The following is a 22,458-nucleotide window of genomic DNA, read 5'->3' as shown; positions in this document are numbered from 1 at the left end:
TTGCTAACCGAGATCAAAAGTTTTTTTAAAAAAATACAAATTTGGTAAGATGTATAAAACACACGAGCCTTTGGCAAGACTGACAAAAAGAAAAGGCAAAGATTCTTGAATGAAAAAGCTGATATTAACACACCTAAAATAATAAATAACTTAGCAGTAAGTATGTGTTTACACTGTAAACAGATGAGAAGTATCTAGAAATTCATCTTGCTGTAACATACAGAATAAATAACAAAAAGCCTTTAAAGTTTGATAATTATTAAAGAAACAGAGGGAGCTATTAAAAATAATGCTGGAAAGGAAAACACCACTTCAGGCGGTTTCACAGGCAAGCCTTTCCAAACATTCAAGGAAAAGATCATTCCAATTTTCTGCAAATTTTTTTCCAAATGACAGAAAAAAAATTACCACTGATTCTACAAGGTCAAGATAGCCCTGCTACCAATTCCAGACAAAAAAACATATGACAGAGGAAAACTACAGTTCCATTTCACTGGTGAAGACAGACGTGTATCATTCTTAGCAGTATCTTCTCGATTGTAATTTCTAAGAAACTTGATTTCCCACATGCACATGGCAGCATAACCTTACAGAGTACATCGGCTTCAGAATGGGCAGTTTTTCCAGTTGTGGTATACACACATGTTACCTAATTTCTCTGAGACTTGCTTCCCTTCTCTGCAAAAGAGCTTTTTGTAATATCTGGCTAATTCCATGAGAATGACTGAGGAAGCAGCAACAAGCAAGAAAGTGGGGCAGTTTCTATTGATTCAGCCTTTGCTTCCTTGACGGGGTATTTTTGAAATATGCTTTCTTGAATCCTCATAGTTACCATGAGAGAGAGAGAGAGAGAATGAATGAGAATGAATCCTCTATGAAGGAACACAGAAACTGAGGTAAGACAAATATCAGCAATGCATCCAGTGTCACACAGCGTGAGAGAGGTCAAGTTCCTCTAAGCACCGCACACAGCCTCTAAACAAGAGCAGGCAGTGAGCCCCTCCATGCAGGGGCAACCTTCACAGCTGCTTTTGGGGAGTCCAAGCTTCCTCCTAGGGGCCCTCCACCTCTTCCCCAAGGCGTGGGATGTGTTTGTGGTTGGAGACCAGAGAGTTTTCAGGTTGCGTTCTGATGTGTGACAGGTGAGATTTCACGGCATCGTTTCCAATGCAAAAGGCTTCCAAGGGCAGGTGAGTGACACTGTCATCTTTCCATTTCTGCGTGGAAAAGCTTGAGCACTAACAAGATCCGATGTGCCATGTAACTCCCTCCACTCCTGCCTGACTCCAGGCCACAAGACTTTGCTTTGTTTAAAATTCTGGCCACTTTCCTGCCTGCTTTCAGATTTCTGAGATGTAAGATTTATGGTAATTTATCTTAGGTAGGGCTTGTGGTTTTATTCCATTAAGGTTATCGAGAACGTTGTCATTAATCCATTTCTTATTTTTGTAAGACAAGATTATTTACACACAGAAGCAACTTGGGAAAAATAACACGCATACTAGTTTTCCACTGGGGAAGAGGTGAGTGGCAGGAAGCTTGCAAGGTCTGTCGACTTCGCTGGCCTGAAACATCAGTAGGGAAGACACGCTGTTCCACTCCATTTTTCCCCCAGAGAAGCTTGCCTATCGATTAGACATGGAGAACTAACGAAGATGCAAGAGCCAGTTTGCCCTGTGAGTGTGAACACACCACCTCTGATGCGGAGTACACAGTGGCAACTTCTATTACTATGCTGTGCGTGGTGCTGTTTTTGTATCTTAAGAGGCTTGATGTTTGTCTTTGTACTGATGGTACCTTGGGAATGAAAACAACAAGAATATGTTTCTCACCATCTATGTCTGCAGCAATACTAGAAACTGTGAATGTTAATATATTTTTAAAGAGAAAACCAGATGGCAAGAGGGTATGGAAGAAACCTAAGAGCATCTTGAGCTGAACCTTTGGGCGCCACCTGCTGGAGCCCTAGCATCAATGCCTGAAGTATTCAGCTCTACTTTTCTCTAGAGTCCTAGTGCCTTGCCCAGTGGGCTGAGCTTAAGATTATGAAAGTATTTCTATTATTATGCATACATACATCCAAGCAGAGATTGATTCAGTATAAGGGCAAGAGGGAAGGATGGCAACATGTCTAAAAAGAAAAGAAAAGAAATCCTAATTGCCAGATAGGGAGCGTGCTTGCACGAAGGCCAACGATTGCTTTGGGCATAGAAGCTGCAGGAAAAGAAGGGTGTTAGGGGAAGGTTTGTTCAATTTCTAGATGTTTGGAGGAACACAACCCTTCCATTATTTCAAGACAAGCACCAATACCACCCACATGAACTCATCAAAATTGGAGGAATAGGCACAGGTGCCTACCCTGCTTGCTAATTTGACTTTATGGTTACTGTATGGATGCTGAGCGGACAGGAGCTAGGTAAGCAAAGCGCTGTCTGGACAGCACACGCAGAGCTGGGCTTCATGTGAAAAGTGAGATAAGACACATACATCAATAGATCTAATTCATGGTAGAGAAGAATAAGAAGCCACAAGAGAGTGGCAGCCATAATGTGAGGAGATTTCAGAGGATGAGGAAAAAAAAAAAAAAAGAGAGAGAGAGAGAGAGAACATTCATTCCTGAGCTCGCTCTCTGAATCAAGAAGTATTAGGTACAGAAATGGCAACCTAGGAAGCTCCAATAATGAACCTGCAGCTTCCAAATAACAGCATTCAAGATAAGACCACTTATTTTTTTTACAACTGCAAAGACCATTTTTCTTCTATCACAGTCTATTCAGCCCTCTACCTGGGCTTGCTGAGGACAGAGGGAGGATTTCAGTGGAGAAGGCTTTACGGCATTGGGTAACAAAACTTAAAGCAGGATTTGACTGGCCCTTAGGGTGACAGGGACGGACTCTTGGTGCAAGCTGGAGTTAACACAAGCACGTGGAAATGACAAAGTAGGGGTGGTGGCATGGGGTGAAGGTGGTGTTTTTCAAAGATGGCCAACACTCAAGAACATATATTCCACACAAATATGGATGCCATGGTCACATGCAAAGATGAAGAGGGAGAAGAAGATTGCTTAATCCGTGATCCTGATTGGAACATACACCACTGGAAGCACTTCTGCATCTCACTGCTGCACTCCAGAGCTTGAGGCCAAAACTAAATGTAAAAGAACCTCACAGGGAGGCACTTCTTTCAGGTATCCATAAAGACAGATGTTGGCTCTGTGAGGAAGGCTCAGTGCAAACCTTCAAAATGCTATTTTTGAAACTGTAGACACTTCCACCTTGGGTACATCTTCTTAAAATGCTCCCCATCATTATTAGCACTTTTGCAGAATAATCACATCCCTAAAAATAGTCCCTTTTTGATAATGCACAAATGAGGCCTCTTCAATGAGGAGGAGCAAGAAAAGGAAGGCGATGAGTTGTAAATCAGTTATAATTTATGCAGATATCCTACTGAAAACCACTTTCATCACCTTTCCCAAATAGCACCATGTGAATTTCCATGAAGTACAGGAGGTCTGTTTTCATAATTAGGATTTTCATTCATCTCCATAGACAATGTTTTTTTTTAACGTAAAAAGTCAAATAAACAATAGAGTTGGAGAAGGAATTATGAACTTGATGAACATAAAATACAATATTCATTTAAAAATAGTAACACAATTGTGGTCTTCGTTGTGTCTTACAGCACTTTTCATCTCAAGGATTGTGTAAAGCAATGGATCTAAGTAATGATGCATATGAACCAAGAATTCTGAATGATCAGGACAGATCTTGAAAAACAAAAGTGCAACTGGTGCTGCATGTGCTCAGTCAGCTGCAGACATGGTGACTGACAAAGGAACATCTCACAAAGCAAACAGCAATGTGAAGATTCACATGGTGTTCTTGTGAGTCACCTGTGTCAAATGTCACCCTTTCTCTTAGCATCCTGTGTGCAGAGCAGCAGGCATGGGAAGGTTCCAAGCCCTGACTCGTGGGATCACTGCAGGGTAAACGAGTTGTCCCTTTCTCAGGCTGGGTTCCTCTAACGTAATCCCTTTGGACAAGTCTCTGGCTGAGCAGGAGATTCCAGAAACCACCAGCAGGGAGTGTGGAAGTGAGACAAGAGAAGGAAAAGGTTCCAAAATATGTGATCAAGGTGAATTCTGTGATTCAATTCCACTGGGAAGGAAGGGAAGGTGTATCTTAGAGTTACTCCAGCAAAGCAGCAGGGTACTCTGGGCACTTGGTCACCCACTTTCAGTAATCACTGGTAATGCCTGCTACCAAAAGGAGAAGGCAAATTATGAGCAGTATGCTTAAAAAGTGCCTTTTTTGCTTATCTTTTGTGGTTTTTAAAAAGATCTATTAGTTTATATTTATCTATTTGAGAGGCAGAATTACGGAGAAGGGAGGGGGAGAGAGAGAGAGAGAGAGGTGGAGAGACAGCAAGCGAGCGAGTTTCCATCTACTGGTTCACTCCCCAAAGGGCCACAACAGCTGCAGGGTTGAGCCACCTGAAGCCAGAAGTTTCTTTTCACGTTCCATGTGGGTGCAGGGGATCAAGGACCTGGGCCATCCTCTGCTGCTTTCCCAGGCCATTCAGGGGGAGCTGGATTGGATAGTGAAGCAGCCAGTACATGAACCAGCACCCATATATGATGCCAGTAGCACAGGCAGAAGATCAGGCTGCTACACTGCTGTGCCATGACACAGTGGTGCCTTTTATGGAGTCCTCTCAAGGACAGACACTTGGAAGCCTGGGTCAGTATTGGTCTCTAATTCAATGCTGTCATCTCCCTCACTACTCCCAGCTATGATGTGAATATGTATGTATTTGTTTCAGACACAGAGAAAGAGAGATGATGATGATGATGATGATGATGATGAGAGGGGGGAGGAAGAGAGGAAAAGAGGGATGGAGGGGAAGAAGGGAGCCAGTCCAGCCAACCTTCACAGAAACTTTCACTGTTTCAGTAGTGGGGCTGACTGCAGCACAACTCGCCAACACAGTGCACGATATGCAGCTCTGCTTGGTGACCTGGTAGATCAAGATGACTTGCAAATTCCCCATTTCACCAATTGCTGTGTATCCCCTACATTGCAGCACAGGTGTATTCTTCTCTGCACACATCATGACCCTTTAACAGGTGCTTCCTGGTCATTTGGGGAAAACAGTGGGGCACTAGGGCTTAGCCACCTCTGTCCACAGCAGACCTCTTAAGATAGAAAGGAAGGAAAAACAAGCACTCTGGCTGCTGCTCATTTAGAAGGGAGTCCTGATCCTTCTTCTCTCCTGTAATCTCCAGAGCAATCCCTGCATCATCAGTGCTGCCCCTCCCTGGGGGCCTGAGCTTCAGGCTCCTAATGAGTTGTACTACCACTACTATCACTGCTAATTAATGGCCGAAGCTCAGCTTCAATTGAAAACCAACCATTTCTGACTGCTGCACTGACAACTCCCCATCTCCAAAACCTCACTCCATCTTATCAGTACAATTTCAATTTCATTTGAAAATGGGGGGGGAGGGGAATGGTGGAAGAAGAAAAATTTAATTGAGGAAGAAATGACATTCTCAAAACTAGAGAGTTGGGATATCAAAATTAAAAGCATAAAAAATTAATAACATGGCCCTACTATTATTATAGAAATGTATTCACTCCTACATTTAAATATGGTTCTTTTAAACCACAGCTGTCAGAGTAAAAAAAAAAAAAGTTAATAGTATTTAAACATAAATCCAGCTCCCCACGAAGAAAGAATCATTGTGCCAGGGCACGTTAGCTATTCCCTTCGGCGTACAGATGCTGCTGCGCAGAGCATTTTAACATAAGCCCTGTCAGCGCTAATCCCAATGTCTGATGCGGAGATGTGTGTTCTATTGCTTGATGTAACTGACAAATGGGAAGCCTTTATGGCGGATTACAGGCTGAAATAATGACCCCCTCTTGGAAGTGAGGCCTGGGATATAATGAAGTATCAAATGCGATTTCAGGCCAGAGCCTCCGCAGGACTTGAAAGGCGTCAGAGCTTTTGTTGAGACCCATTCACTCACTCACACAGTGCTTTTGCCCCTTACCTCCTACTCACGACTCCTGTACAAAGACAAAAAAGGCAGGATTCACAAGAGGGCCTGCCAGCCAAACTCTGGACTGCCATGGACAATGTGGGGAAATGGGCCAAGCTATTTCTTTATGGCCACAGCTAACAGTCCAAGCCCGTGGTGTTCAAACTGCAGTCATCGAGTCCAAGGTTGTGTGAAACAGCCCAGGTTTGGGTAAGGTCAGGGAGAGGGAGCTCAAGATGTCTCCTCTCTGTACCCTACACCCAGAGAGGTGCTGACATGGTGGCACTAGGCAGGAAGACGGGGTAGGCACAGGTGATAGTGGTTTCAGCCTCGGATCCTGCATTGTAACTCCACTCCATATTTGTCAATTCATAGCACATTTCCTCATAATGCAATTATGTTTCATTTGAGACCAGAAAGCAAGACATGGCACATAAGTCAAGTAAGCTCACTGCAGAAATGCCATGAAATTCCCAGGCAGCTCCATGCACACTCAACCCACGGAGAGAATAGCTTCCTTGCACATTCAATTTTGGCACCATCCCCTACCCCCATAAAGATGGTTATTACATGTAAGAATACATTGTTTTGGTTTTTGGTTTCTAAACCTACTTATGGGTCTGTGCCCTCCTGAATGTTTTCTCCAAATGGACACTTTTCTGGCCCTCTCATAGTGAGTATCTTTCCATGGGGGCGATGACTCGCACTCACTCATGTTTGTGTATTTTCTCTCTCAAACAAATCCGGCTCTCCCTTTTGCACTGCTTTGGTTTTGAATGCTTATCTCTCTTGTAGTAAAAATTTGGATTAAAAATTGAGATATTTTTGCTCATAAGAGTTACTGTTTTATATTTTGGGTTCAGTAACTGGTGACATAGGGAATAGTATTCTGCTTGAGGGATGTTACATTCACTCATTTTATGTTTATTAGGCACAGGCAAGACCCCCTTAAATAATCTCAGAAAATAATAAATGGTTTAGAGACAAGAAACCATGCCAATGGGATGGTACAAGTGGAATACGGATTCCTTTCTTACACAGATGCCAGGAAGAACATGGCTGAGTGGTTGGGATCCAAGCTGACACTCGGACAAGGGGGAGCAGTCAACCACTGAGCTCCAGGAGACAAACATATCGGGCCCTGAAGCATCCAAGGCAAAAACCCCAAAGCACAAACAAGCTGGAGGTTTCTGTGAACAGAAACCAGACAATGCATCAACAGCAGCTTGGTGAGTGAAAGAATGTTGTAATTTTTCAGGCAAGAGAAAAAGCAAAAGAAGATGTGAACATTTTGGTGGCAGGTAAATGTGATTATTCTTGAGGATGTGAACTTGCTGATGCAATATGAAAGAGAGGAAGGTAGAACATGTCCTGGGAAGGGAAGGAAGAGAAGAAAGAGCATCAGAAGGAATCACTGAATCACTTCAACAACTTCTTCTAAGATTTATTTTCATTGGAAAGGCAGATTTACAAAGAGAAGGAGAGATAGAGAAAAATCTTCTATCCTCTGGTTCACTCCCCAGGTGCCAATTGCTGGAGCTGAGCCTCTCCAAAGCCTAGAGTCTCCTCTGGATCTCCCACACAGGTGCAGGGTCCCAAGGCTTTGGGGTTGTTCTTTACTGCTTTTCCAGGCTTCAAGCAGGGAGCTGATGGGAAGTTGAACAGCTGGGATTCAACTGGTGCCCATATGGGACCCTGGTACATGCAAGGTGAGGATTTAGCTGCTAGGCCATCACTCTAGGTCCAATCACTTCCACTTCTATAGAAAACCAGCAACAGATTCATCTCTCTTTTCCTTTTTGCCTCCTATGACATACATGAGGCTTGTGAACTTCATTAATGTGACATATCATAAAAATAGCATCTAATTACTTAAAAGATCACAAATTATACCATCAGAGAAAACTATGGCAAAATCTGATGGCTCTAATTATCTTAATAATCAGCAGAACCACTCTGAACCTCCCAAGAGAATGAGTCACTAAATGGCATTTTACAAAGACTACTCACTTTGTTGTGTAGTTGGTCCTTCCTGTACAAAAATATGGACATACTTTCTGTCCGAACCAGAAAAGTATGATTTCTAAGAAATTTCTGAGGCCATGCAAGATCAAAACATAAGTAATAACCACATTCATTCGCAATTAACATCACAGTGAGAGGAATTTACTGCAGAACATGTAATTAAGTAACAAATGAAATTTCAAGGCAGAAATTGCTTCCCTTTTAAATTTTTCATTGTCCCCATCCTCATAAATGAGAAGAGGGATTTTCTCACTTGAATTCTAAATCCATCACTGTATTAGTTACTTCATTTGCCTTCCTGCAATTTCTTTTATTTTGTGCAATTTGTTTTTTATTTTGTGATCATCTTATCTGGCGAAACAAGTTGGCAATGTGGCTCAGCCAAAAGGAAATTATTACATAATTCAAAATTGGAACTCACTTTAAGACAAACATCCCATGCCATCTACCCTGCAGACTTGAGAGCTTTACTCTAAGTTTGTAGATAAAATTCGCCTAATATCTCAGACCCCAGGACATGAACTCATCATAGCAGGTCTGGAGACACACGTGTTGTGGAGAGTCAAATGAACTGGACTTCATAAAAAATCTAAAGAAAGAGGTCATAAAACAGCTAGTGGTTGTCTTAAGGCGGAAACAACATGGTTCCTCTTAGTTAACTTTCCTTTAGGTTGAGTAAATGAACTGCAGTAAAGACCTTTGTTAGAAATAACCTTTCATTGTCCCCGACTAGAACTCTAAATAAAGGGGCCTGAGTTGTGCTACAGTGGGCTAAACTGCTGTATGTTATACCGGATCCTATTAGATTCTGCAGATGCTGATACAGTATCCTAGTAGCCTCTACCACCCACTCGGGAGATCTAGAAGTCTCGGGCTCCCGGCTTTAGCCTGATCCAGTCCTGGTTGTGGCAGCCATTTGGAGAGTCCAACAAATGGACGATCTCTGTTTCTACCTCTCCCCAACTCTGTCTTTATTATTTTTAAAGATGTATCTGTTTATTTAAAGACTGAACATGGTCCTATCAGAAGAGGTATTTTAAAAAATAAAAACAATTTCTTAATGAATAGAAAAATACTCATCAAATGACCTTGCTTCTCTGCAGCACAGTTGCAGCAAAAATGCCAATCCTCTCTACACACATGTTCCTTGGGTTCTAAAGCAGAAGGGTTGATGTTGTTGGTTCCTAAGCCATTGTGATACAGAACCAAAAAAAAAAAAAAGGTTTGCATCATCAAACTATCAGTGTATGTCTCACAGTGATAATGGGGGATAAATATATATATAAAAGAAGGAATGGCTCTTTACCAATGGACCGATAAAAAGAAGAAAATTAGCTTAAAAGAGCAGACACTTTCCTTAGCAGTGGAGTGCTTGTGCCCCACATTAGAGCATCCTGTCTGCTTTCCTGTTCCAGCTCTGGATGTCGGCTTCCTCCCAATGCAGACCCTGGGAGGCAATGATGATGGCTTACACAGTTTGGCTGTCTTCACCTTTTGGGGGAGACAAAGCTTGCCCTCCTTGCTGCTGGCTGTAATCTCACACTATCCTTGGCTATTGTGGAATCAGCAGAAGGGAGCACTCAGTCTGTGTACCTCTCAAATTAAACAAGAATAATTTAAAACTTTCAAACAATAAGTAAATAATTATAACTTTTTGAAAGTTAAAAACTTAAAAAAATGAACACAAGTATTCTTTGATAATATAAAGCAGGAATGAGATCCTGAATCTTGCCATCCTAACGGTATTGCTTTATTACAAAAGTCAGTTTCTGGCCATCTATCACCATATGGTTCACAGTGCATTTCTCTGATAGCAACACAGAACAATCAACATTTTCTTCAGTTGCAACCAATATTAAAGATAATCTGAACTCAAAAGCTTATGTAAGTGCAAAATGAAGCCCCCAAAATGTTCTTTCTCTCATAACTCTTTTCTATGGGTACTGGGCCAAATTCCTGTACTTCTTTGTATGGGGAACCTAAGGGAAGAAGTAGAATTTTAGCCATTTCAACGCTTAAAATCATGCAAGCTTAGCATACTTAGACTGAAGGGGAAGAAAAAAATTCTCATTCCTATTGCTTGGGTATGAAATTGTAGTGTAAGACTGTGAGTGACTCTTTTGGATCAGTCATCACTCCAATTCTGCAGCCAAGGCTGATTAGTCAGACCTGGACACATCCCCATCCTAATAGTTAGAAAATTATGACTGGATGAGCACGCAAAACCATATGAAGCATTTGTACAGGAGAGACAGCAGTCCAGCAGAACTAGGGCACTATGATTAGAAAGAAAGGGCTGGAAGTCCCAACTGGCAGGCAGAAAAAATAGGAGTCAATGGCCAATTTGAACACATGTTCTATGCGAGTGCAGGCAGGCTTTGCTCAGGGACTCTGATTCCAAGATGAAATGGGCAGGGCTGCACTCAAACTGACAGGCTCAACCCACTTGCAAGGAGAGTAAAGGATGCATAAGCATCCCTCAGATTAATGTTAATCTTCTTTATTTGGCCAAATTTATAACTACAAATATATTTAGGAGATGATGAATTCCCTAAATTAGTCATCATATTAAAAGCAATATATATATATATATATATATATATATTGCTTTTAATATATATATATATACCCTTACTAAAGTGTATTGGATAATGAAAGCCTGCATTTTCTCATACTAGTCATTATTGCAGTCTTCCTTAAATGATACCTTTTAAAAATGATTTACCATTTCATCTCAAGATACTAGATAAAGAATGCATACTTAAAATCCAGTGAAAGTTTTTGTCTGGTTTTATTCTTTAAAGATACCTAAATCTGGAAAATTTGGAGTCTTCTGCTAAAGTGAATAGCTAATCATAACCACAGCTGCCATTTTCAGGTGCTACTTATCAAGTGATGACTATGCTTAGTATCACCTATATTATTATTACTAATCTTCATAACAGCAATCATCATCAACCCCATTGCACAGTAGGGGAAACTGAGGCTTACAAAGCTCAAAGAATTTGCTCAACATCATCCTCTGGGAAGTGGCACAGCTTGGCATCAAATCCTGCTCTGCTTTACAATCAGACATCTCCTAATTTTACCCTTCACCGTACCCCTCAGCTGGGTACCATGCCCTTAGCCTTTCCCAGATGCTATGATAAACACTACCCACGGATGGCCTCATTCCACCTCTATATTTGGAGGATAAAGATTCCCATTCCTGTTTTATAGGTGAGGAAAATAAGGCTTAAAGAAGTCAACCATCAGATCTAGTTAGTTCTGTTGCTAAAGATCACAGGGGCCAATATTACGGTAGAGTGCGCAAAGCCAGTGTCCGCAACGCTGGCGTTCCATACTGGTGCTGGTCCAATCTCAGATGCTCCACTTCCAGCTCAACTCTTTACTAATGCTCTGGGAAAAGCAGCACAGGATAACCCAAGTGTTTGGACTCAGGCTTCACATATAGGGATACCTGGATGAAGATCTTGACTCCTGGCTTAGGTGTGGATCAGCTCTAGTCAGTGTGACCATCTGGAGAGTGAATTACATTTTAAGTTCTTTATATCTTATTTCCTTTTTCCGCAGCATTTTGGCTACAAATCATCTCCATTGAAAGAGATGAAAATGTATCAAATACACACACAATGAAGTCATCTCCTAAGTATGATAACTGTTTCCATTCCTACCAGAGTTGGCTTCTTCTGGCTGTGGCGATTGCAACACTCAGATCATAGGCATCGATCCTTTATATCAGTGCATTTCAAATCACCTGCAGGTGAAAGACGTACAGTGTGTGCGTGCGTGTGTGTGTGTGTGTGTGTGTGTGTGTGAGAGAGAGAGATCTTTTTCATGGCACTGATTCATGAGACTGACTAATACATAGCTCTAAGCACATGCAATGTATGACCCAAGTGTGACCACAGTGGAAGTGAACCTCTTTCGGCAGGACTAGCCCACTGATCACACACTTGGATGTCACACTGATAGGAAACTGCCATGAAATCTCTCATTCTGCACTAGTTTTGTGCATTTCTTCAGGACTGGCACTGATCCTTAATGATATTTTGTATAGCTCTGCTCCTTAACTGCAGTCCCAGGAGTGGCAAATCCTGCACCAGCAGTGCTAAGCAGTATGTGTTCTTCTAAGAAATAACTAATGCAGCCACCTGAAAGTTCTGGGCCCAGTTTGAGCAACAGTGGTATCAACTTTGTGAATATTTTCTTACTTTGTAGAGACTCTTTGCCTTTTGCTGTTTATACTAGCAATACAGTCTACAATTTTAAGATGTCAGGACAATTTCCAAAATGCTTTCTCAGATGTTAGAGTAGTTGTACCAGGACACTGTGCGGTAGTGTTAACACCTCCACCCAAATTCACAGATCAGAAAAGTGAGAATTAGAGCTGTGATGATCAACCCCAAACGTGCTTGGTACATTTCACAGCCCATCTAGGGATGTAATGAAAGTTATCATCTCATTTGCTACCTCCAATGAATTGATATTGACTGCCAAAAAGATAGTTTTAGCCCATGTTTAGTTGCAATAGTAGGGAATTGCTGATAGATTAGCAATACCTGCTAGGGCAGAGTGTTTACACTAGCCACCTCAGGAGAGATTCCAATTCAGCTCATCTCATTTGATTCTCTGCATGCTTTAGTATTTTGCAAAGTTGATTGTCCCAAGGAACCATCTCTCACAGAAAGAATCTACCAGAACAATAACTAGATGGCATCACAGAGGTCAAATCAATTTCTTTCTTGACATCAAGAGGCCAGAGTCAGCTTGTGCTGTGTGTTAAGAAAATGATGCGTCTCTAAACAGCTCTGGTAAATTAGTGAAATAGGCACAGGCAAAGCAAGGTGGATACAAACTCCCCAAAGATCAAGTTGTAGCTCAAATGAAAGCCTGCAGTCATCTGGGTACACTACAGAGCAGGCGCTGTCTGGAAAAAGGTACGGAAACCAAAATTTACACATTTGTCTTCCTCAAGGAGGCAGCATCCTACCTGGGACTCTCCTATGGCACAGCAGGGGAGAGGAAAATGACGAGGGATAGCAGTTTAGTATCTTTTGCTCTGTTTTGAAAGCCACGGGGGGTGGGGAGGGTTGCAACCAACACTGAGGGACTGGAGCAACCAGGCTAGCTTTGGCCTGGTTGAGTCCTGCCTGTTAATGGCATTTCTCTCTTTCTCTCTCTTTCTCTCTCTCTCTCTCTCTCTCTCTCTCTCTCTCTCTCTCTCTCTCTGTGTGTGTCTCTCTGTGTCTCTGTCTCTCTCTAAGTGAAAACAAGGTGCCCATATCCAAGATGGAAGGGCCTGGATGGGATTCCATACTATGGATTCCCATGAATGCAGACCCTGAGAAGCAGTTGGTGATAATTCAAAATAGGTCCCTGGCAACCACATGGGTCACCTGGATGGAATTACTGGGTCCCAACTCTGGTCTAAGCTGGAGGTCTCTGGTAGCACTTGGGGTGGGGGACAGTGAACCAGTGAAGTGTTGGGAGTCTCTAAAAAATAAAGCCATGTGCCCATGTTTATGTGAGGATGAGAAGAAAAAACACTTCTATTCATGGGCAAAATTCATGGCAGAGATAGATGTTCATAATCCTAGAGGGAGTGCCATTTCTGAGAATGATGCTTGTCATCAACAGAGAATTTCAGGGCTGACTGGGGAGTTTTCTAATAAGCCACATAACAAGATTCATATTTAGGAAAGAGGAAGAAAAAAAAAGAAATCCCTGGAGATTTCTGAACATTTTTCACAATACTTTGAGAAAATAACACAGCCTGGACATAGCAGATCGCCTACATCTGTGTTATTAGAATGAATAAACCTACAGCTCCTGAACACAGGGGCAGAAGGGCATTCTGCAGGAGGCTCCCATAATTCTATGCTCCCCAGGCTCAACTCTCTCCCATCGCTCCAACTCGTATGGACAGCACATGAAACTCAACAGTTGCAAAGCTGGATGTGACAGCTTTCCCAGCAAACAAGATTGCATTTGGCCAGTCTCCCCTTTTAATTACCCAGCTTCAACATCCTGAAGCAGACCTTCATCTCCTGTGTACCCCAAACTAAGTGATTGTTACCAAAAAAGTTGTTCCATCCTCCCGTCCTTGCTGAGTTTGCTGCGATTCACTCACTCACTGTTTTTCCTTTGATTTTTCACTGTACCCCTTACTTTTTGATTGTGGCCTACACCTATGTCCAGATATTGGTCATGAAGTCACCTCCACATCTGACATGCTGTACTGTGATAGGCACCTACTAGATACTCAGTTAATCTTTTTGGGATGGCTGCACAAGCAGATGGCCAATGCATTTACTGATTATTTATTCCCAGACTATCATTGTGCTGAGGAGGAAAAACAAAGGAAGGCACAAACACCTTCTAAAAACCCACTTCCCTGCACACACAACCCTTCAGTGGCCAAATATCAGTGGTGCAACCAAACAGGATGGCCCTTGTGCAACGCGGTTGCATTCTAGTTTTTTCAATTTGGTAACTCTTGTTCCTATCCAATCTGCAGCCTAGGGTTTCAGGCCTTGACCATACTGACATTTTGGGCCCAATACTTGATTGTGACTGGCTATCTTGCGGATGGTAGCGTATCAACTGTATCAGTGGCTATACTTTATGCTAGGTGCACAGAACTGCTTCTCAGTTGTGATAAGAAAAAAGAAAAAAACCTTTGAGACAAGGCCAAATGTCTTCCTGAGTGTGTTTGTGTGTGCAGACACATGCCTATGCGTGCAAAATCATGTTGGAGAGAATCTCTGATCTCAAGCTAAGATATAATTTACATCTGTTCTGTCTCAGAAAGCACCCTCATTTTACTTTGAAATATATTAGTCACACTTTACCTGCAGCTTAGTTTTCTACAATTGGCTATGCTTGGTCCACAATGATTCAAAAATATTAAATGAAAAAGTTCAGAGAGAAGTCAAACCTGGTGAATGGAGGACTATTCTGAGTAGCATGAGAAGTCTGGGTGTCATTTTGGCTCTATCTTGTCCTTTGTTCAGTGTAGCCCCATTGAAAATGCTACCTGCATGGGAGCCGTTAGCAGCCATCTCTCTATCAGCTTGACTGTCACAGTGTGTTAGTGCTTGAACTTAAGGCCCTCTTTCACAGCAGCCCAGCACTATGCTGAAATGTCTATGTCTTCTACCTCCCTTCATCTCATCACACAAATATCATATCAGATTGTCCCAAGAAGGGTGAGAATAGGACATAAGATTTTGAGGCAAATACACACCATTCACATTACTGTCATTACATTTCATTGCCGAAGTTTCTGTTATTATTGATGTTAATCTCTCATATACTTAAATGATAAAAGGTGGGAATTATATATGTAATATGCATATACTATATATTAACTGTGTATAATATGTGTGTGTATATATATAATCCTCTTCTGCTCAGTGACTATAATCAGCACCCAAGACAAGTCCTATTTTTTTTTTCAAAGCAAAAATAAAGAAGCAGAGAAAACAAGATGAAAGAGAAAACTGAAACTTCTAGGAGCCATCTCCCACCTGACCAAGTGATGACTCTTTTTTTTTTCCTGAAATTGTGATCTTTTTCTAGGAAAGTCCCTTGGCCTGGTCCAGCTCCAGCCCAGGCATTTCCTGCTCTCTGGGCACTGCTGTGTCTAATTTGTTACTTCTCATTTCCTCTACGACCTAAGAAGAAAGCGTGGCTCCTACACAGACAACCACGTGTGAGAGATGTCAGAGTTGTTTCCAGGGAACATACTGCAGACCATGATTTAAGACCCTCTGTCACTGGCACCAAGGCTTCAGACAAAATGATCCACATCCTTGTTGACCACTGTGGGGACTATTCAAGGTGATGGCTGTTTCATCTGACTGCTTACACTGGGACTCTTCAGGGAACACACCTGGTGGTGGCACGTGAGTGGACAGATTCTCTACTCCAGTACCAAGAAAGAGAAAGAGAGGCAAATCTATACAGTACAAATTCTGGTAATTATAAGATAACTCATAGCCATAAATGAATGAGCTCTTTCTAAGTATTCAAAAAAAGAGAGAGAGAAGGAAAAAGAAAAAAGAAAAAGGTGTGTGGGCGGTGGGAGGAAGAAGGTGGCATAATGGCTCAATGGCTAAATCCTTACCTTGCAAGCACCCATATGGGTACCAGATCATGTCCTGGCTACTTCACTTCCCTTCCACCTCCCTGCCTGTGACCTGGGAAATCAGCAGAGGACAGCCTAAAGTCTGGGACCCTGCACCTGTGTGGGAGATCCAGAAAAAGCTCCTTGTTTGGGATTGGCTCAGCTCTGACTGTTACAGCCACTTGGGGAGTGAACCAGTAGATGGTAGGTCTTCCTGTTTCTCCTTTTCCCTATGAATCTGATCTGTATTTGCAATAAAAGCAAATAATTTTTTTTGAAAAAAAGGGAGAGACAAAATGAATGAGCTCTTCAATGTATAAAAGACTATTTTAGATGTATAAAGAGGAATATTTCTTTGTATTTTTTCCAGAGATCACAACTACTAAGCCTCTATTTTACTTAAAAAATATTCATTAGAAAAGCACAGTGACAGTGAAAAGGAGGAAAAACAGAGAGGGATCTACCAGGGCCTGGCTCACTTCCTAAATGGCTGCAAGAGCCAGTTCTGGGTCAGAATGAAGGCAAGAGCCAGGACCTGCATCCCCGGCTTCCATGCTGGTGGCAGAGGGCCATTCGCAGGAAGCTAGATCAGAGGAAGAACAGCAGGACTTGAACTCACACTCCAACAGAGGATGCTGGTGTCAAAGCAGCGACTGAACCCACCGAACTACAGCATTGGCCCTGCGATCCCCCTTTAAAAAGACGCAACACTTCAACAGGGGCTGGGAGTCCTGGAGCAGTGACAAGTGACACAAAGATGGCTTCATATGAACATATGAACAAACACCTGGTCTTCAGCAATATTTGTGAAGAATTCAGTTAAGACACTGACCTTGTTCAAACCTGTGAAATAGTGGTTTCGACTGTGATAAGATGAGTAAAGAAAAAAAGAAGGGTCGAAAGAAAAAGATTTCAGACTGGCTAAAAGGAATACCACAGGATTTCCTGCCAGGAAAATGAGATTCCATGTGATTTCTTACATCACTTTGCATATTCACTGTAAGCACACTAGTCATCAAAATGACAAATTCCAGCTCCCGTATTTGGGTAAATGGGAAGAGCATCTTCTCCACTCCCAAATGAGCTGAGTAGCCAGAGACAGTGAGTTAGGTGAAGATGAGAAAGCACACATGCTTACTCACATCTCAGCAAAGTGTTCGCAGATAAATCATGAGGATCAAATGCATGGCTTTCACCTTCTCTGTTCACCTTCATCTCTGCGGAGATGGATGTATGAACAGAAGCTAAACTAACCAGAAAGAAGAGGCTGCATTTTAGGTTAACAAGTGTACTGTCATTAGAAAAAAAAAAAGTGGCTCCTATAAATGCAGCCATGAGCATTTGGTGCCTTTGAAAAGCCACTTGAACAAAGGAAAGACAAATATGCTTGGCATGTTTTCCCCCTTGTTGCTGTATTTCACTGCAGGCATGAAGCAACACAACATAATGTTTCCCAAGGTCATGACGAATGACAGAAATGTTTGAAAACCAACTATGTCATGGACATCCAAGAGTGTGTGTGTGTGTGTGTGTGTGTGTGTGTGTGTGTGTGTGTGTGTGTGTGTGTGAGAGAGAGAGAGAGAGAGAGAGAGAGAGAGAGAGAGAGAGAGAGAGAGACGGAGACAAAGAGAATGTGAGAGTTCTATGGGAATTTAGAGGAGAAGCTTCTATTTGACACCTAGAGCCCTATTTTCCTGCTGCAAGTAGCAACCCAGTTGTACTAAGGCAATTCTTATCTGAATTTCAATGATATTGATTTTGCCAGAAGTTCTTATGAGCTCTGACGGATGATCTTTAAACCAAAAACTAACATTTTCACAGGCAAGTCAGGAGTACAGTCTGACTTTGAGTCGGAGTAAAGAAACCCAACCTCTTGGGCCTACGGTTTTGGCACAGTGTGTGAAGTCACTGTTTGCAACGCTACCATCCCATGTTAGAGTGCTGGTTAGAGTCCCAGCTGCTCTGCTTCTGTTGCCACTCCCTGCTAATGCACCTGGCAAGGTAGTAGAAGACAAAGGACTTGGGTTCTTGTCACCCAAGACAGGGTGGGACACCCACACAGGGTTATAGGTTCATCACTGCAGCCCGATTGAGCCTTGGCTATTTCAGTCATTTGGAATTAGACCAGCAGAGACAGATTCTCTCATCCCTGTCTGTCTGTCTCTCTTTAGAAGTATACCAGCAGAGAGAAAGAGAGAGCTTCTCTCTCTCTCTCTCAATCTCTCTCTCATCTGTCATCTCTACCTTTGCCTCTTTCCTTCCCTGTGTGTCAATATTCCAAATCAATAAACTTTTTTTAAAAAACAAAAAGAAAGAAATGCTGTCCCCACAGTGAGCTTCTCTTGCAAACACAATCACCCTCCTGAGCATCAGAGACACTCAGGGATTTCAAAAGAACTTTGAGTTTAAAGATTTCACAGCAGCAGGAAAACAGCCTAAGAGAAAACAGGAGAACAACAATACAAAACCAACAGCAACTGGGTGATCACACAGGAGTGAGGCCTGGACACGATCACTTCACAGTCACTGGAGGAGATCAGGAGAGCCATCTATACTGCTTGACAATGATGCTGATCAAAGAGGGCTTCAGAGCAAGTTCAAAGGGAAAAGAAGGAAACCCTTGAATCCCATGCCTGTGTCTGCTAATTTAATACATCTTAGAACTCTGCGTGCTATTTTCTCCACCCCTGACTCACATCTTACACCGTGATTGAGCCATGTCATTCTGACTGTAAACCCTTTGTTCTAACTCCCCATTACACGTAGGCTTGGTATGTTAATCAAACTGTCAGCAAAGGCAAAGAGACAAAAATAAGAGGGTACATTTCAGTCAAATGAAGAAAAATCTGAGTTTCCTACAACAAACAGATTTTTTAGTGGATGAGCTTTCCACAGAGTAATTATTTCACTTCCCTCCCAGATTACGGATTACATCACACCGAAAAATTCAGGGAGGGCCGTTTGATCGTCCCCATCTATCTGTGGTTCTTGTGCAAACTTTCGCTTGTTACCATGAAAAATGACAAATTTGCCATCTGATCAAAATGTTAACAAGGTAACTGTCAGTGAGATGGATCTGTGACTGTCACTGCAAGCCAGAACATCAGGATACATTGATATTTCTCAATACAGCCACTGCTCCCCCAACATTCACTAACAACATTTCCACAGTGAGGGTAATAAATCACCCAGAAATAACGAGCTCTATAGGATCTCTGGGATGTGATATATTCATCTTAACAGCTCTATCTGCAAGGTAGAAAACATTGATAATGAACTAAAGAAAGCCCTAATCAACTGCCATTTGCCACGATGGGGGAGCTGGAGCAAACATGAAATCGTAACCACGTGATGCCTGCTGTGACAAAGATGAACTGCTCAAAAAAAAAAAAATAACAACAGACAAAACACAAATAACTCAATAATCTGTAGAGCTTGATAAAGGAAAACTAACGTTAATAATGCAGTCTAGATGAAATCATTATGTCCGAAATGGGTAATAATGACATGACCATAACAACTGCTAGATTCATCAACAGCCAAAGATGTCATATGAGACACATAAAGCTTCAGACTTACTCTTATTTTAATGCTGATTTATTAAATTACAGGAAGACTCAATCTTATTTTAACTAGTTTGTCTTCCTTCTAGTACTTTCAAGTTCTTTCCCACTCTTTGGCCTACATTCTTTTTGAGCATCCGTTCACTGGCTAAGCCAATGAAGTCATTCCCTTCTGTAGAACAAGATGGCCAAGCGTTACACCACAGGAATCAACAGAGAAGCGGCCTGTGTGAAACTGGGAAATGAAACACAAGAAAGTGTGTTCCCATGAGCTTGTGACATCAGAACATACAAACATAGCTCCGCACTGCTCACATGGCTGCAATTAGTCATCTACCTTCTGTCCACTTCTCTCACAATGCCCACTCAGCTTTTTCTAGAACATCCCAAGCTCCTTTCTTCAGTATGACCTTTATGTATCTTCTTTTCTGGATCAGAGGTCTACTTTTCTCTTCCCTACCTTCTTCTCTTCCTGTATCTTCAATCTACCCCGAGGATTCTTTCTCAACCTTCTGTGCCAAATCAGCCTTCACTCTCAGCAGCTTTGGGCTCTACCGCAGCTTCCTTTTCAGGAAGAAGGAACCACATTTCGCTGGAGCGCTCTGGTTTCTAAGCTTCTCACACTTTCTCCATCAAGCACTAAGGCCAAAGCAAGCCTAATCCCTGATCTAGGATGTCAGATTACCTGACTTTGATTCTTCATACAGAAACTCAGAGGATGTGTAACCCATACAACAATTTCTAGGTGCCTCAGTCCTACTTCTATACAATGGGTAGAACAGGAAGTTAGCATTTGACAGGGATAAGTGCCACTTGGGATACCCATATCCTGTTTCACTGTGCCTGGTGTGGTGTCCTGCTTCTGTTCTCCGTCTCAGCTTCACTCTGTGTGACAGCAAGTAATAGGTTCAGTACCTGGGTCTCTGCTACCCATGTGAGAGACCTGGATTACATTTCAGGTTCCTGGCAGTAGCCAGGCTCAGTCTTGGTTGCTGTGGCACATTTGGAGAATGAACTACCAAATGAGAAGTTTCTCTCTGTGTGTGTATGTGTGTGTGTGTGTGTCTTTCAAATAAATAAGGAAAATATTGTTTTAAAAACTGTAAATGGAAACAGTAATGTCTATGAATTACAGAGTGATAAAGACCAGATGAGTTCATCCGTGTAAAAAGCTTCAGACAGTATCAGACACCCAGGAATCTTTTAAAAGTCATTAGCTGTTGTTATTATAATAGCAACAACAGAGATAATTTTGACATATTTAAGAGAATTAATTCATGATAAAGATGTTAGGTCAATGAAGCATCTTCTTCATTACTAGCTCTTATTTTGCCATTAGCCAGAGCAGTATTCAATTCCTTCTAGGCTCATACACTCTGACTAAATGAAAATATGGCACCAGTCTTTAGTCCCTGTAAGCAGTGTCAGTAACTATAATCAGTCACTTTCAATTTGAGAGCTCTTGGAATAGCAATGGTGTTGCTTATTTCAACTCACAACAGCACTTAAAAATGAAAGAAGGAAAGGGATTCATGGCTCTATTTTCTGAAAACAACAAACATGTCTGACATCAGACACGAGTACTGACACTGTACCTTTGGTCCCTGCATCTCAAGTATTCATCTTTTTATTCACTGCCCACAGTGAGGCATCTGAGTACTTCCAACTGTCACACAGCAAAGACTGAATGACAACATTCTCAAGTTGAAGATGATAGGCATCAACATGTGGCTAAAACCAAGGATCCCCTGAGTACAACAGACACACAGATAAACATCCACATATAAATCCACATATAATCTCCAGGAGTTAGAGAAGCTCCCCAAGCCACTCTCAAGGGCAACAAAGTAAGGACTCCAAGTTGTCCTTACTTACTTCTCATATACTCATTTCTTTTTCAGAAAAATGAGAACAAGGACAATGCAGATAATTAAAAAGTAGCACACAATGTTACAGTTCAAAATGTCTTTACTTGGTGATGGTCTAAAGCTAAGGATATATTAGATTAACATATAACAGAGTTTTAGCAAGTAAATTCAGTTTGAATTAAGCTAGATCTGTTCCTGTATAATTTCTGAATAAATAACGTGTCACTCTTTTCTCTCCTAACCCCCACCAGCAAATTAAATGAGCCAAGGTGTCTGTTACTAAGTAAATCCAATATGGACTACAACAAAAACGATGAACTTAAAGTACTTTAAATTTACATAAATATTATTTGTATTATCTCCTTTTCACCCAAATAGCATCCTTTCTCATTGTCAATCAGTCTCAAAAGTGAGGTGTTTATCTTGTCTACTATTCAAATAAAACACTGCATACTCTCAAACACAGGCATGCTCAATATAGGAGCCTTTTCAACTACCTGTATTTAGTACAATTAGCATGGCTGGTGGGTATAAAAATGATTTTTAAAAGGTCTTAAAATCATTTAAATATGGAAGACAAAACATTTACAACAATGTGTTCGAGTGAACCATTTAACATTCTGAAATACTTTTCAGAAACTGCACTAGTGAAATTGACACATTCGCCTCTTCAGTTAGGTGAGTAAAAGTTAACCCTGGAGGCACACTGTTTTGTCTTAAAGCACAGTAGCAGGTAACTGTGTGAAAAAAATCTCTGGAGTGGTACTCATGGAGACACCCAGATGTGGGCAATGGAATCTAGCTTTTCTTCAATTTGATTATCCC

At 41.7% G+C, this 22,458-nt stretch overlaps 1 protein-coding gene and 1 long non-coding RNA gene across 3 annotated transcripts in view; one reads left to right on the top strand and one right to left on the bottom strand.

Moving 5' to 3' along the window:
• Nucleotides 1-22,458, bottom strand: part of FHIT (fragile histidine triad diadenosine triphosphatase) — a 784,365-nt gene that overhangs the window by 115,789 nt on the left and 646,118 nt on the right. The gene's annotated exons all lie outside the window — the stretch shown is intronic.
• LOC131482820 (uncharacterized) lies at nucleotides 4,426-7,280 on the top strand. The gene is made up of 2 exons (XR_009247318.1): nucleotides 4,426-4,799; nucleotides 7,088-7,280. It is a non-coding gene; the product is annotated as an uncharacterized LOC131482820 (long non-coding RNA).

Source organism: Ochotona princeps, chromosome 21 (assembly GCF_030435755.1).
Source record: "Ochotona princeps isolate mOchPri1 chromosome 21, mOchPri1.hap1, whole genome shotgun sequence".
Lineage (NCBI taxonomy): Eukaryota > Metazoa > Chordata > Mammalia > Lagomorpha > Ochotonidae > Ochotona > Ochotona princeps.
The sequence above is the reverse complement of the archived record's forward strand: the minus strand, read 5'-3'. Positions and strand labels throughout refer to the sequence as shown.